Source organism: Thamnophis elegans, chromosome 5 (assembly GCF_009769535.1).
Source record: "Thamnophis elegans isolate rThaEle1 chromosome 5, rThaEle1.pri, whole genome shotgun sequence".
In the NCBI taxonomy this organism is placed as follows: Eukaryota; Metazoa; Chordata; class Lepidosauria; order Squamata; family Colubridae; genus Thamnophis; species Thamnophis elegans.
Window position 1 is genome coordinate 47,150,827 of NC_045545.1, and position 15,208 is coordinate 47,166,034.

General features: G+C 37.7%; 1 protein-coding gene across 1 annotated transcript in view; it reads left to right on the top strand.

Annotated features, from left to right (window-relative positions):
* The window catches only part of LOC116509029 (bromodomain and PHD finger-containing protein 3-like), a 47,890-nt gene that overhangs the window by 5,286 nt on the left and 27,396 nt on the right, over nt 1-15,208 (top strand).

Genomic DNA, 15,208 nt, shown 5'->3' on the forward strand with positions numbered 1-15,208 from the left:
GATCAAAATTGTTGCCTTGTCGGTCACGTGACAAGAGCCTCCCTTGCAAGAGGGTTAATAATTAAGACCGTTCCCCTGGGAAAGTATTTTCCGTGGAGGGGCCTGGGGGAATTTTTTGGTTGAGACCCGATACTTGACGTCGTGCAATGCCTCGTTCGGTGGAAAAAGCTTTGCGTAGAACCCAAATTCCGCTCAGGGGATTCAGGGTTGGCAGGATTCTACCAAGACAGCTTTTTCTAGATATAGCGATGCCTTAGGTCTAGCGTTACACGCTTCTGCTGCCTGATACCAGTTAATTGCTAGAGAATCACTACTATGTTGAAGGAAACGAGAAAGCCTTGGCGGAATTCATGGCTGCCCTGCAGTGTTCAGGTAACAGAATAGAATAGAATTAGGAATAAAGAATTAGAGTAGAAAACAGAACTGGAAGGTACCTTGGAGGTCTTCTAGTCCAAACCCCTGCTTAGGCAGGAAACTATACCAGTGGTTCCCAACGTGGGGCCCAGGTCCCACAGGGGGACAATTTTATTTTTAATGGGGGCCATTTGAACCGTGTTTAAACTAAGCTAATGGCCTTTTAGGCTTCCTCCGAGTGAGTAGAGTTCAGCTTTTGAGGAAAGTAAAAATTATGTGTGGGGGTGTCAAGATTTTAGAGATGCTTAGGTGGGGCATGGCCAAAAAAAGGTTGGGAACCACTGCTTTGTACCATTTCAGGCAAATGGTTATCTAATCTCTTCTTAAAAACTTCCAGTGTTGGAGCATTCACAACTTCTTGAGGCAAGTTGTTCCAATGATTAATTGTTCTAACTGTCAGGAAATTTCGCTTTAGTTCTAGATTGTTGCTCTCCTTGGAAGTACAGGGTAGAATTACATGAGTCTTGGAAAAGATGCACAGAGATGACAGAAAAGCTTTTATGCGTTACCTTGAATATAAATGGCTGGTAGAATGGAAATGTCAGTTTAGGCTTACTTTTAATCTTTCTGTAGAATTGTCGAGAGAAAGGTTTGGGATATACTTTAGAGATCATCTACACCGACCCTCTGCAAGAATGCACCATTACAGGATCTCACATGGATAACCATCCAGTTAATTAAATATGGCAACAGTATAATGTTCCTCAGACATGAAAACCAACCCCCCCCCCCCCCGTTTGAAGTAGTAAAAACCCTTCCACTGGAATATATTCATCAGTGCTCAATTTCTTCTGAGGCACTAATGAATGTATTCCAGTGGAAGGGTTTAAATGCATAAGGCATTTAAAAAACAAAGTGGAACAGAGTACATAAGCACAATTCTTTTCGTAACTCTGTGCATGCAATGCTTTGACTGGTTTTGTCTGGTGCAGAAAAATCTTGCTGTGAAAGTTTAGCCTTAATGTCTGATTCATTGGCTTCATTGATACTTCATTCTAAATCCAAGAATTTTTTTCTTTAGTTTTGACTTAAATCTGTTGCACAAACAGATATTATAGTGGCTAAGGCAGGCATGACTATAGTCCGTGACCCGACAAAAGCGCGAACGTCATAAGCGCGCCGACAACACTGCGGCGCTAAAACCGTGATGTCAAAAGCACGCTGACAACAGCGCACCGACAGAAGCGCGATTTCATTTAAGGTAAGGTTTACGGTTAGGTTTACGGTTAGGTTTAGGGTTAGGTTTAGGGTTCCGTTACAGCGCGCTTCTGTCGGCGCGCTTCTGTCGGCGCGCTTTTGTCGGCGCGCTTTAGGGCTAATTAGTCGCTCATTCGTTGCGCGGTTTTGTCACCGCGCTTTAGTCACCGCGGTTTAGTCAGGCGCGCTTTTGTTGTGCGCGCATTTGTGGTGGAACCCTATAGTCAACTGCATTATACAAATCATAATATATTGGGAAATATGAATCCTGTCATCTACATATTTGACCAATTAGTTCAAAACAATTCTCCACTTCTTCCCCCTTCCTTTGTTGGTCCCATATATTACATGTCCTAATGCTTTAGTAACTGTAAACACAGGAATGACAGATTTTCTATATCATGGTGTCCAGATCCAAACATCTGTTTCCTCCCTTAGCTGCCTGTTTCCTTGTTGCTAGTACAACACAATTCCAGTCTTATAGCTGTAATAAGAATGTACATGCTGCTGTCTTAATCCCCATGTCTAGCTTTTGGGCCTGAGTTATAAAACAGAGGCTTAGTAAGCCATTTAAACCCACCAGATTTGCAGTATCTAGAACTGAAAAGTATTGGTTTCAAATTCTGCTTTCTACAAATCCCAAAAGGTGGGGTTTTTTGTGGCAATATGTCAACTTTTACCCATTGATGAACAAGCTGTGCAATACAAAGGAAGGGGAGTGTGAAGTGTTTGAAACGGTTTCATTAGTCCTAGGTAAATTGGCATTAGCAAATATTATCATATCTTAATTAAAATCTGGAAGGAAAGCTAGGAGGCTGATAAAATTGCTTGAAAGGGAGTTTTTCATTTAATAGATTGCTTATTAAATGGAAAATATAATATTCAACTGTAAATCAAATATTATTGCAACTTAAAGCATCTGTTTATTAATGTATTTAGTATTTGTATAACGTCACTTTTTGTTTTCATATTATTGTTATTAAGCTTGGACATGCTTTTACTAGCCCTTAAACTGTAATATTTATATAATTAAATAGATGAAGTTTTCCCTAACAATTTTCTCTCCATATCTGGGAATATTTAAATGAGAGAAACAGTACAATATGGGGTGACAGAGAAGAAATATAACTCTATAAACCTCTATAACATTAGATCTATACTGTTTGAGAAGTAAATGTTACATAGATTTTAGGCCTGGTATGAGAAAGAATAAAAGCTCACTGGCCCCCAAAGAGGCAAAATACACTGGCACTTTACCTTCTCTGAACCTTCGCTTATCTGCAAGGCCCTATATAAATAATCTTTAATGTGATTTATAAGCAGTCACATCCAAAGTGTAGAAGAATAAAACAACCAGATTTCAGAATTCACCTTAGAGATAAATCTAAAGTTGCATACACAAAAATCTGAGCCTTGTTTTTAGTTATATTTTATGTGCTGGCTGTGGAATTCTGGGAGTTGAAGTCTATACAGTTTAATTGCCAATATTGGGAAATACTGAACTAGAAGATTCAAATTTCTAAGATCTGAAATGCATGATTAGATGCAATGTTTGATATTAAAGTAATTAATAGCTATTGTAGGCTACTTGAACACTGTGGAGTCCTTGATGAGCTACAGATATTCTCTTCTGTTATTGGGTTTGGTAGACAGATAATGGGAATTTAAAACTTTTCCTCATGCTATGAAATTGTTAAAAATCACATGCATATTGGCACAGAAATGTCAATTGTTATCTCTGCAAACTATTCCCAGGACCAGTGGTTACTCTGGAAAGGAGACTCTTCCCTCCTATTTGCATGGCTGTATTTGGGATCCTACTGTAGCTGTAGTTCTAGAAATCAAAGAAAGTATATATTTAATATTAGGTTTAGTTTGACCAACTGAGTACACACATTCTGATGATTGGAGCCATGGAGAACACTCCACCTTTCACAAAAATAGGCAGTCAAAAGAGGCTATTAAGGTGCTTTTATTTAGCATTATTTAGCATAATATTTTCCATCAGCAATGGAAAAACTTTATTCTGCTAACTGTAAAAAGCAGTGCAACAACAGTACATAAGGGTACACAGAGTAGGAAGGGACCTTAGAGGTCTTTTAATCCAACCCCTGCTCATGCAGGAAATCCTATGTCATTCCAGACAAATGGCTACTCAGTCTCTTCTTAAAAACCTCCAGTGACAAACCAAACACAACTTCTGGAGCCAAGCTATTCCACTGGTTAATTTTTCTTGCTATCAGGGAATTTATCCTTAGTTCTAGGTTGGATATCTCTTTGATAAGTTTCTATTTGTTACTTTTTGTCCTGTCCTCAGGTGCTTTGAAAAATAGGTTTACCCCCTGTTCTCTGTGACATCCTCTCAAATATTGGAAGACTGCTATCATGTCACTCCTAGTCCTTTTCTTCGTTAAACTACCGGTAGAAACATCCAGTTCCTGTAACCATTCATCATATGTTTTAGCCTCCAGCCCCAATCTTTGTTACTCTTCTCTGCTTCCTTTCTCAACATATTTTTTCTACCATGGTGGTCAAAACTCGATGCAGGTGTGATCTTGCCAAAGTAGCATAAAGCAGTACTAACACTTCATGGGATCTTGATACTGTCCCTCGGTTGATGCAACCTAGGACCGCATTGGTTTTTAGCCGCTGCAACATCGTCATATTTAAGTGTTGTACACTAGGACTCCTAGATCCCTCTCGCAATTACTGCTGTTGAACCACGTACCATCTACACTATAGCTGTGCATTTGGTTTATCTTGCCTAAGTGTAAAACCTTACTTTACTCACCACTGAATTGCATTTTGTTGGATAGGGCCCAGTGTTTAGGTGCTGATGCACTGTCTATCTTCTAAAGTGTTGGCTACTCCCCTTCCCCCCAGCTTGGTGTTGTCTGCAAATTTGATGAATTTCCCTTCTATCCTCTCATCTAAATCATGTATGAAAAAAATTGAATACTGGGCCTAAGACAGAAATGTGGGGCACCCCACTGCATGTAGATGTAGTTCCATTGAGGACTACATGTTAAGTGCAGTTGGTCAGCCAGTTGTGAATCCATTTGGTGGTAAACTGAAAAATCCCACATTTTTCTAATGTATCAAGAAGTAGGTTATGGTCTACTTTATCAAATCCTTACTATGTCTGCAGCATTTCTCTGGTCCACTAATTTGTCACTTTGCCAAAGATTGCAATCAGGTTTGTCTGGCATAATCTGTTTTTAACAAAGCCATGTTGATTTTTAGTAATAGCTTTGCTTGTTTCTGAATCATCCTTGAGCAGTTTTGCTATTAACTTCTGATTTTATATTTCCAGAATTATAAAAGAGAGAAAAGACAATTAGTTGTTTGTTCACAGCAAATTATGGGAGCTCCTTGGTCCAAGTTAATAACATCTCTGTATATTATGAAGCTCATGTGCACGACTAGATTATGAATGCTTTCTAAAGACATGGATTGATCATCATTCATGATTTTTTTTTCTCCTTTTTATGGGACCTTATGCCTTTTTATGGGACTTTTTTCCATGATGAAGAAGTCTTGGAAAAATAAATGGTTAGTAACTATTTTGTAAACCTTTACTTGGATGAATAAAGAAATTTCCTGAACAAAAAAATTGTTTTCAGTCAGCCATTCACAATTTGATGCCACTAGTACTATAATTCTCAGAGTTTCTGGAAATCACCTGATACCAGTAGGTAATGCTGCTTTTACGTTATGCCTTTCCCCTCCTCCACTTCTTTGCATGCTTTCACTTTTCTTATTTGCATTTGCTTTCCATTTCCCCTTTTCCTTCTTTAACAGAAACTTTAAAGGCTACATTCCTTTGCTGTATCTTCTGTATAAATAAAAATCTTGTGACACCATAAAGAGTAACAAAATCATTTTCACATTAGCTTTCATGGATCAGAACTCATATCATCAAGCCATGGAATATAGCCCTGTAAGAAGCACATTAGAACTCTATGAAGCTTCAGTTTGATCAAAATACCCAATTAAATCATGTAATCAGCTTAATGCATCTCATTGGATACATTTGAATTCATACAGCTATGATGGATTTTGTGCATCAAATCTTGGACAGTTCTTACATCCCCTCTATAAAATACTCTGTCATGATAGGAATGAAGGGAGAAATGTAAAATGGAAAAATTGCCTTGGAATCTTTGAAGCTTTATAGTCCTTCCTTCAGTAAAGCAGAATATTGGTTTCTTAGAAATGTTGCTTTTAAGCAATGAGATATTACATTTAACTACTCAATAACTAAACTGCTTGACTAATGGCTGGGAGTTTTGTCCCCCCCCCCCCTTACACATAGGACCAGGCATTTCTTCATCTTTCAGAATCTTGTGTTGAACCTGATACTTAAATTGCTGGCATTCACAAATTTATACTATGCAGTCTTCATTTTGGGAATGAGCTGTAGTCAGCTGTGATTTATCATCTATACTTGGCTTAATAAATCATAGTTCATTTGGCTTTTCACAGTAGCTACAAATTCCACACTGGCATGTATAACCCATCACTGCTTAAATTCAGGCCTTGTGGTTTAATTTATGTACTTTCGCCGTTTTCTCTCAGAATGTTCAAGTATTAGAAAACTTGCACATTATTTTGTGATACGTTAGTAGTTCTTAATAAGGATGTTATCCAGCTCTGTATTTGGTAGTTTTTGAAGCATCATCACTGTGCTTTTAAATCTAAAATCAATTATATATAACATGAATACATCTAGCAAAAACACCAACCAATATTTTAGCATGTGCAGAGAATTATAGGGCTTGAGGGGACCTTGGAGGTTATGTAGTTCTACTCTCTGTTCTGTTCAGGATCCCTTACAGCACCTCCGATAGATGAACATCTAATCTCTGAAGAATTGCAGCAAAAGAGAATTCACCACTTCATGTGGCAGTCTGTTCCAGTAGCAGTCAGCTCATGTTACTGGGAGATTTATCCTAATGTGTAGCCGGAAAGCTATTCCTTAAAGTTTTAACCCATTCTTCTGGTTCTGCCCTCTGGAGCAATAATATAATAGCAATAGCACTTAGACTTTTATACCGCTTCACAGTGCTTTACAGCCCTCTTTAAGCAATTTACAGAGTCAGCATATTGCCCCCAACAATCTGGATCCTCATTTTACCCACCTCAAAAGGATGGAAGGCTGAGTCAACCTTGAGCTGATGAGTCTCGAACTGCCAAACTGCTGGAAGCTGGCAATCAGCAGAAGTAGCCTGCAGTACTGTATTCTAACCACCACACCACCACAGCTCTAAAAAATAATTCTACTCCTCTTTGTGTGAAAGTAATGTTATAGCCCTCTGGAATAGGGTCCAGTCCTAATGATATTCTGGAAATCCTTAAAATTATTGGGTTCTCCCAAGTTCTGTGCTAAGTTAGCTGTGGTGCTTGTCTCTTTGGGGTTTTCCTTTTTTAACATGAAATGTGGTTAGTTGGATGTCTCAGATTCTTCCTCTATTGTTTTTCTGCTTTTAAATGGCAAAATATCCAGAGTAATTCTGGAGTTGGGTAACTTTCAAATGGAATGAACAGGCTGCTATCATATCACCTCTCAATCTTTTTGTAGGCTAAGCATCTCCAAATCCTTTAAGTGTTCCTCATAGGGTTTGTATTCTACACCCTCCAACATCTTGATACCCTTTCTCTGAAGTCAATCCATTTTGTCACAATTGCTTTTGAAGGACAATGATGTGGATTTGCACTCCTATTAATGCATGCCAAGATAATATTTGCTGTTTAGCAGCTGCCTCATACTCCTGGTACATGTTTAATGTATGATCAATAAGGTCACCCTGCTCCACCCTATTGCATTGTGTAGTGTTCATTTTGGCCGATTGCGCAAGTCTATCTATATCGTTTGGATCTTGTTTCACTAAAGTATTAACTATCATTCCCAGTTTGCCCTCATCTGCAAACTAGCACAAACCAAGTATATAGTTTGTGTATAGCTGAATTCAGAAGACAAATATTGTATTTATAACTATGCTTCCCTCTCTTTCCATCTGGCTTGAAGCCTCCCACAGAGGTGGTATGCTGCCAGTTTGCATCGGTTCAGGTGAACCAGTAGTGGCGGTGGCGCAAGGCTCCAACTACCCACCCTGATGTCATCACAGACCTTCTGCGTATGCCCTCCCACTACCTAACCGGTAGTGAAGAGAATAGGGTACCATTACTGGCCTCTCACCCCACTTTTTCTGGAAGTTGCCTAATTTTATTGTTTTATTTGTTTCCTATATAATTTGATTGCTTATTAGTAACCTATGACTATCACTAAGTGTTGTATCTTATGATTCTTGATGAATGTATTCTATTTTATTTTTCTTCATGTACACTGAGAGCATATGCACCAAAGACAAATTCCTTGTGTATCCAATCACACTTGGCCAATAAAGAATTCTATTCTATTCTACTATTCTATTCTATTCGCTAAGATAGGAAGAAGAAAAAGAAAGAAAAGTGCTTTGGCCTCCCTTACTAATCTCCTGTTTCATGTTTGCTTATTCGATGAAATAATTCAATCATTGAATTCTCAGCAACACTATTTTTTGATTCCTTAGAATTATTTTTTGTTCAGTAATATAGGTGGACTATACCCCAGAGATCTGAGTGTGGAGTTTAAAGAATGTACTATAAATATCTTTTAATTTGAAATTTATGAATTTATCTGCTCCCTTTACTATATATTGAACAGATTTTAGGTCATTCTTCAGTATTATAGTCAGAGTAATATGAAATGCTATAGATCATTGTTATTTTTTTCCTAGTGTTTTCCCGCAAGTGTAGGGTCAACTTTTTTTGAATCAACTGAATATTGATCTATTGATTACAATGGGGTTTGATCGACTGGCTTGTCGCCCGAGCATGATATCATTGTCTGAGAGGGAATGACTGGCCCCAAGTTACTCAGCTGGCTTTATGGCTAAAGAAGGGCTAGAATTCAGTCTTCCAGTTTCCAGCCTGATAACCACTAATACAAACTGACTATCCTGTAGGATAATAAAAATAAATAAATAAATCACGGAAAACAGCAACAGCACAGAAAAGCTAATGTAATTAATTTTTTTGAATAAGATTTGATCAGTCAGTCATATTCCTTGCTAGACTAAGTTTAATTGTGAGAATTGATTACTAGGTACTAGTTGAATATTAGAAACTGAATGCTGAGAATTTCATTTATTTTTCTAAATTTTTTATTCTTCACTATGAAATGATATTGTAGTGTTATTACTTTCTGCTGGGAGTATTATTGTGTATTCACTTAAATGTATGAGGCTTGAATCAGTGGTGGGATTCAATTTTTTTTACTACTGGTTCTGTGGCCGTGGCATGAACTTGGTGGGCATGGCTTGGTGAGTGTGGCAGGGAAAGGATACTGTAAAATCTCCATTCCCAGTCCAGTCCAGGGGAAGGATACTGCAAAATCCCCATATCCTCCATCAGCTGGGACTTGGGAGGCAGAGAATAGATAGGGCCAGGGCCAGTCACGAATTACTCAAAATTTATGCTACCAGTTCTCCAGAACTGGTCAGAACCTGCTAAATACCACTTCTGCCTTGAACGTGAGAATTAGGTACTGTATAACATGGAATACAGAAAGTTGTTATTGCTAATCCAAATCTACTTTATAAAATTATTTTGAAATTGAAATGCTTTGAGTTATATGCATGCAATTAAGTAATATATTATTGATTGCCCTACCCTCTGCTCTTGAAGCAGTTATCTTTGTAGTTGTCTGAAATACTGAAAGATGAGTTACATATTAGTGAGCTTGGGGAATTACATAATAGCTTTTGATATTTTTGGGCCAAGGAATGGAAAAAAAATCTATATTTTATTTATTAGAAAAATACTGTATATCCCTTTTATGCATTACATTAAATACCATCGAAGATTTGGAGTTTTCAAGTAACAGAAATTAATAGTACAGATAAAATCTAACAAACACATACAGAATAAAAATAAGACCAACAGCACAGCCCCAGGGAAGTAGAAAGATCTAGAAAAACATTAACATTGTGTTTAAAAATTAACAGCCATAGAATTTGAGGGATGCCCTATTATTATTTGCTTGAAGCATTCTGAGAAAGATATTTAAAATAATTTAACAATCTCAAACAATTTTTCTCATAATTTGTTCTTAACTCTGGTAATTTTAACACCAAGTCATTGAATTGGTTCCGCAAATAGATGGAAGCTGTTAAATAGCACAGAACACTTAGATAACACAATGGCCATCCTTATTAATAATTTCATTCTGTTTTGAATACAGTATCTCTGTCCACGTCAGATTTTTATTGGAATATCCATATAAGTGATAAAAGATGCCCCATATGCTTAAGGTTACATTGACCCAAATGATAATACCAGCTCCAAGAGCACTCCCAAGTGATAAATAATTTGTTAGGGAGAATCCAAACTCCTGGTTAAAATTTACTTAACTGGGCAGAGTAACTAAATGGCTTGGATAGAGCATTGTTTGCATTTATTTTAAGCATTATTTGTTGAACAAGTGATATTGGCTTGGTTTACACAATGCTAAGTCATATTAACTAAACCACTTTGTATAACATATTACATAAGTGCTTAGTGCACCATATAAACAGCTATTCCATGTTGCCTGAAGTAGTTTAAAGCTTTATTATATGGCTATCAGATCTAGGCTTCAAAAATCTGAATATTATTAGAGCATCTAAAGAAATTGCTAAGGAAAAAGAAGCTATTTCTTGCCGATCTAATTATCTGATTTTTGCATGTGCACATCTAGGAGTCCTTGTTTATTCTATTTGATTACTGGACCAAGTTCAGCCATTGGTGAAAGAGAGATTGAGAAATCTGAGTGTAGTCCAGTGACAGTGAATCTACAACCCTAATGAGACAGGCCATGACATTTTGACTGACACACTACCATTCACCAACTCCCAACAACTATTCTTGGAAGCACACGTCATTCTCACAAGATTTTTGGAGGTTGGGGAGACTGCACAAGAATGTGGTGTGAAGCTACTTCAAGAACAAAGGCCTTGTGCAATCTGGAGATACTTTGGGTAGGCCTGCCAATAGAAAGAGAACACTGCCTGAAGGTAAGCGGTGTGCCGCAGATCTGGAGATCACATGATTGGACTGTATTTTTCAAAAATAAATACGGGTAGTCCTTGACTTACAGCAGTTCATTTAGTGACCGTTCAAAGACATGCAACACTAAAAAAGGTGACTTATGACAGTTTTTCACACTTACAACTATTGTAGCATCCTCTAGGTTAAGTGATCAAAATTCAGATGCTTGGAAAATATATTTATGACAATTGCAGTGTCCGGGATCATGTGATTAACTTAACAACTGTGGCAAGAAAGATCATAAAAATAAAATATCAAAATTACTTAACAACTGTCTCACTTAGGAATAGCCATTTTGGGTTCAATTGTGGCCTTAAGTCGAGGAATATCTGTATGTAAAGAATTGAAGGTTTTTTTGTTCAGTGAGAGTGGGGAAAGGCTTTTAAGAAGATATTGAACAGCCATTTGTTTGGAGTGGTATAGAAGTTTGACTAGAAGACGTCCAAGGTCCCTTCCAACTCTGCTATTCTGTTGTTTTATGAATTTTTGACATCCTGAGGCCAAAAGATTGGCCATCTCTGGTACAGTCTGAAATTTCAGTCCATAGATAACGTTTACCACGAGGGAGAAGATAGAGAAGACAGAATGCTGTTAAAGAAGACTTTCTCTTATTGAATTTAACCCTTGATGACAACAAACAGGCAGTTTTTGTGGGTACCATATTTTTCGAAGTATAAGACGCACCTTCCCTCCCCCCCCCGTAAAAGAGCGTGGAAATGGTGCGTCTTATACCCTGAATACAGCAATTTTTGGCCTTTGAAAAACAGGCTTTTTTTTTTTTTGCAAAAATGGAGGCGTTCTTCCCTTCCTCCAGCCCCCAGAAGCACTCTGCAGGCTTCAGCAGGGCTAGGGGAAGGGATAAATGCCCCCGTTTTTGTGGGGAAAAACAGGCCATTTTTCGCAAAAACTGAGGTGTTTTTGCCTTCCTCCAGCCCCCAGAAGCACTCTGCAGGCTTCAGTAGGCTCATTTTCTGCCCATTTTTTGCAAACACGGGTGTTTTTGCCTTTTCCCAGCCCTGCTGGGAAAAACATTTTTTCTTACTTACCTCTTCGAAATCTTGGTGCGTCTTATACGCCGGTGCATCTTATAGTCTGAAAAATATGATATGGGATAAAAGTAACTTCTTTTCTCCATTCCCTAGTTTAGCTACCTTTAATTCCATTGTGGTTCTCATACAATATTAACTGGTGATTTAATGATGTGGCTACATTGTTTGTAACATTTCACATTCTCCTCTAGCTTTTTAATAATAATATTAATGTTTTCATTGTGGAATATTTTCAATGTTCTTTTACGGGTTTTGGTTTTTTTTGTATACTGCAGAGAGTTGTGGCTTGTGATACAGTCATATAAATAAAATGGACAGTTGGATGCAAAGACAGACAGACAGACAGACAGGACTCTAGCTTCTGAGAGTAAACTAATCCAGCTCAGTGCTGCCATCTGCTGAGATAGTAGAATCCTAAAGTAGAACATTAATTTCCAACATAATCTTTTGGAAATGGAGTTTCCCCTTTTGTGGATGGAGGTGGTAAAATGTGGAAATCACATCATATTTAGATATTTCCAAATCAATTCTGATACTTTTAGCTTACAGGAGAAATCTTTATATGCCATAGAACAGTGATGGCGAACCTTTTGGGCACCGAGTGCCTATACTGGAACGCACATGCATCTGTGTGCATGAACGCGTGCTGGAGTGCTGGAAACCTGAACACCAGCTGACCGGTGCGCTTGCAGGTACCGCCCAACTGGTCTTTGGGTTTCCGGCACATACATGCACACTGCCCAGCTGGTCTTCGTGTGCACCGGAGCACTGGAAACGCAAAGAACAGCTGGCCAGTGCACGCATGCCTGCTTTTTGGGCAGTTTTGACCATTTTTCAAGCCATTTTTGGCCTGTTTTTATGGCTGTTTTATGGTAATCTTTTGGTCCAAAAACGGCCTGAAAAATAGCCTGAAAATGGACCTATTTTTGGGGCGTTTTTCAGCACTCCGATGCCCGCAAAGACCAGCTAACCATATGCATCAGAAACCAGAAGAGCCACTGGTGGCACACGTGCCATAGGTTCGCCATCACGGCTATAGAGTATCAGTGGAGGATACTTTCTATATGTTTATTAAATGGAAGTAAAATGACAATATTAAATAGAAGTCAATATTGTGAGATTGGATCTTGCTTGATTTAAAACAGCAGAAAGTTTCGCAGTTGAAAAATTTCTAGAAAATCTGTATTACGGATGGTGTCTCATGGTAATTTTCTGCCTAAACAAGCAATGTACCGGTATGTGTAACTGCTGCTTAAGCAGGATTCAAAAGTTCCTAAAAAGGATATCTGCCAGTATATGCAAAAAGCTCATTTTTATAATAGTATGTACCTTGTACACAATAAAGTGGTAGTTGATGCTTTCTTTGTTTTTCAGGGTGCTGTGTATGCTGAACATTTTCTATTTAGTCTAGCTAAATTATCTTCTGATTATATGTGGTTACAAAAATGAAAAACTTGGATTCCATAGACATTCTGGCAATCCTTCTTCCATTGGAAGATAGTTACATTAAGTTCAGAAGTAGAAAACAAAATATTTGTTTTCTACTAATAGTAATAGCTTGTTATGAACTGATTTTTTAAAAACCCAATATAATACTTATTGAAGTAGAAAAAACAATCCTGTGCACCTGTATTCACAAATTTGTCTTGGCAATTAATTTCTAAAGGTTTTTCTACTTCTAATGGTTTTGCAGCTTTAGAAAGCTCATTTATTTAAATTAAATTGTCACTGAATAATGATTACACCTTTCAAAATAATAAGCTTGGGAGCCAGGATTTGCTTTTTGTGCAAAACCAAACTGTAGACCAATCTACATTAGATTTTTGTTTTAACGGGAGCCTTATCTGACAATAGCTGTTTGGCACTATTTTATTTCATAGTGTCTACTGTGCTTCAAACATTGCAGTCAAACTTCGATTAGATTCTAGTCAAAAAGTATAATTCCTAATTTTCATATTTTGTTTTGATCAAAAGGTTTTGCTCAAATTTAATACTAAGTTTTCTTTTTGTTACAAGGAGTCATCTTAGTGAGCTTCAAGCTCTTCAATTTCTCAATTGGAAGGAGTTTGAAAACATTTGCTTATGCTTTAGATTAAATGTAGGTTGTGGTGATGTTGGAACCTAGACAGACTGGTTTTGTGTAATATAAATATACAAGCCACAGCAAGTCTGATTTGCTGTCTGGTTAGGAAAGGAGGTATTTGGAAACCATCCAGTTGAAGTTAATACGATAATACAATAGCAGAGTTGGAAGGGACCTTGGAGGTCTTCTAGTCCAACTCCCTGTCTAGGCAGGAAACCCTATACCATTTCAGACAAATGGTTATCCAACATCTTCTTAAAGACTTCCAGTGTTGGGGCATTTACAAGTTCTGGAGGCAAGCTGTTCCACTGATTAATTGTTCTAGCTGTCAGGAAATTTCTCCTCAGTTCTACGTTGCTTCTCTCCTTGATTAGTTTCCACCCATTGCTTCTTGTTCAACCCTCAGGTGCCTTGGAAAATAGTTTGACTCTCTTTTCTTTGTGGCAACCCTTGAGATATTGGAACACTGCTATCATGTCTCCCCTGGTCCTTCTTTTCATTAAACTAGACATACCCACTTCCTGCAACTGTTCTTCATATGTTTTAGTCTCCAGTCCCCTAATCATCTTTGTTGCTCTTCTCTGCACTCTTTCTAGGGTCTCCACATCTTTTCTACATTGTGGTGACCAAAACCAAATGCAGTATTCCAAGTGTGGCCTTACCAAGTTAGCTGTAACATTCAATGTTGCCTAGAATAGGTACCATCATTATAACTATGGATATGTATCTTAAACAAACTAGCCTCAGGAATCATGATTTGAAGATTAGATGTTTTAATCCAGCCATGGTTGGTATTAATGACTTTTTAGGTTAAAATATTTGGTATAGCAAAGAACCTCAGTTTCTAATGTCTAAATGATAGCCATACCCATTTGAATATTATGGCTGCTCCTATAGTTTAGTCATTCTCATTTATTTATAAAAAGAATTCACATGCTTTGAAGCACCTGCTTTGAAGGATTGGCAGCCTTAAACCCCAAGAATATTGTGATATTACAAATAATATTACAAAAACTTCAGGAATATTACAAAAATGTCAGGAGAGACTGATTTTGAAGGAAGTGAGATGATATATTATTAAATAAAACCTGTTTATTGCCCGGATCCCAGCTTGCGTTAAAATCATACTTTGGTTTGCTTGGCTTTGATGCAGACTGTTATGTGAATCTTGTCACTGTGGGGAATCGCTAACCATTAAATAATATTGATAATCTTGCAATATTTCTTGTGAGAATAAATATTAATAATTTTGGTTCCCATGACAGTGAAAATCCTGCAGGGCTCTGAAGATCTAGCTTTTCACCCAGGCAATGGACTAGGATAGCAGTGAGGCTAA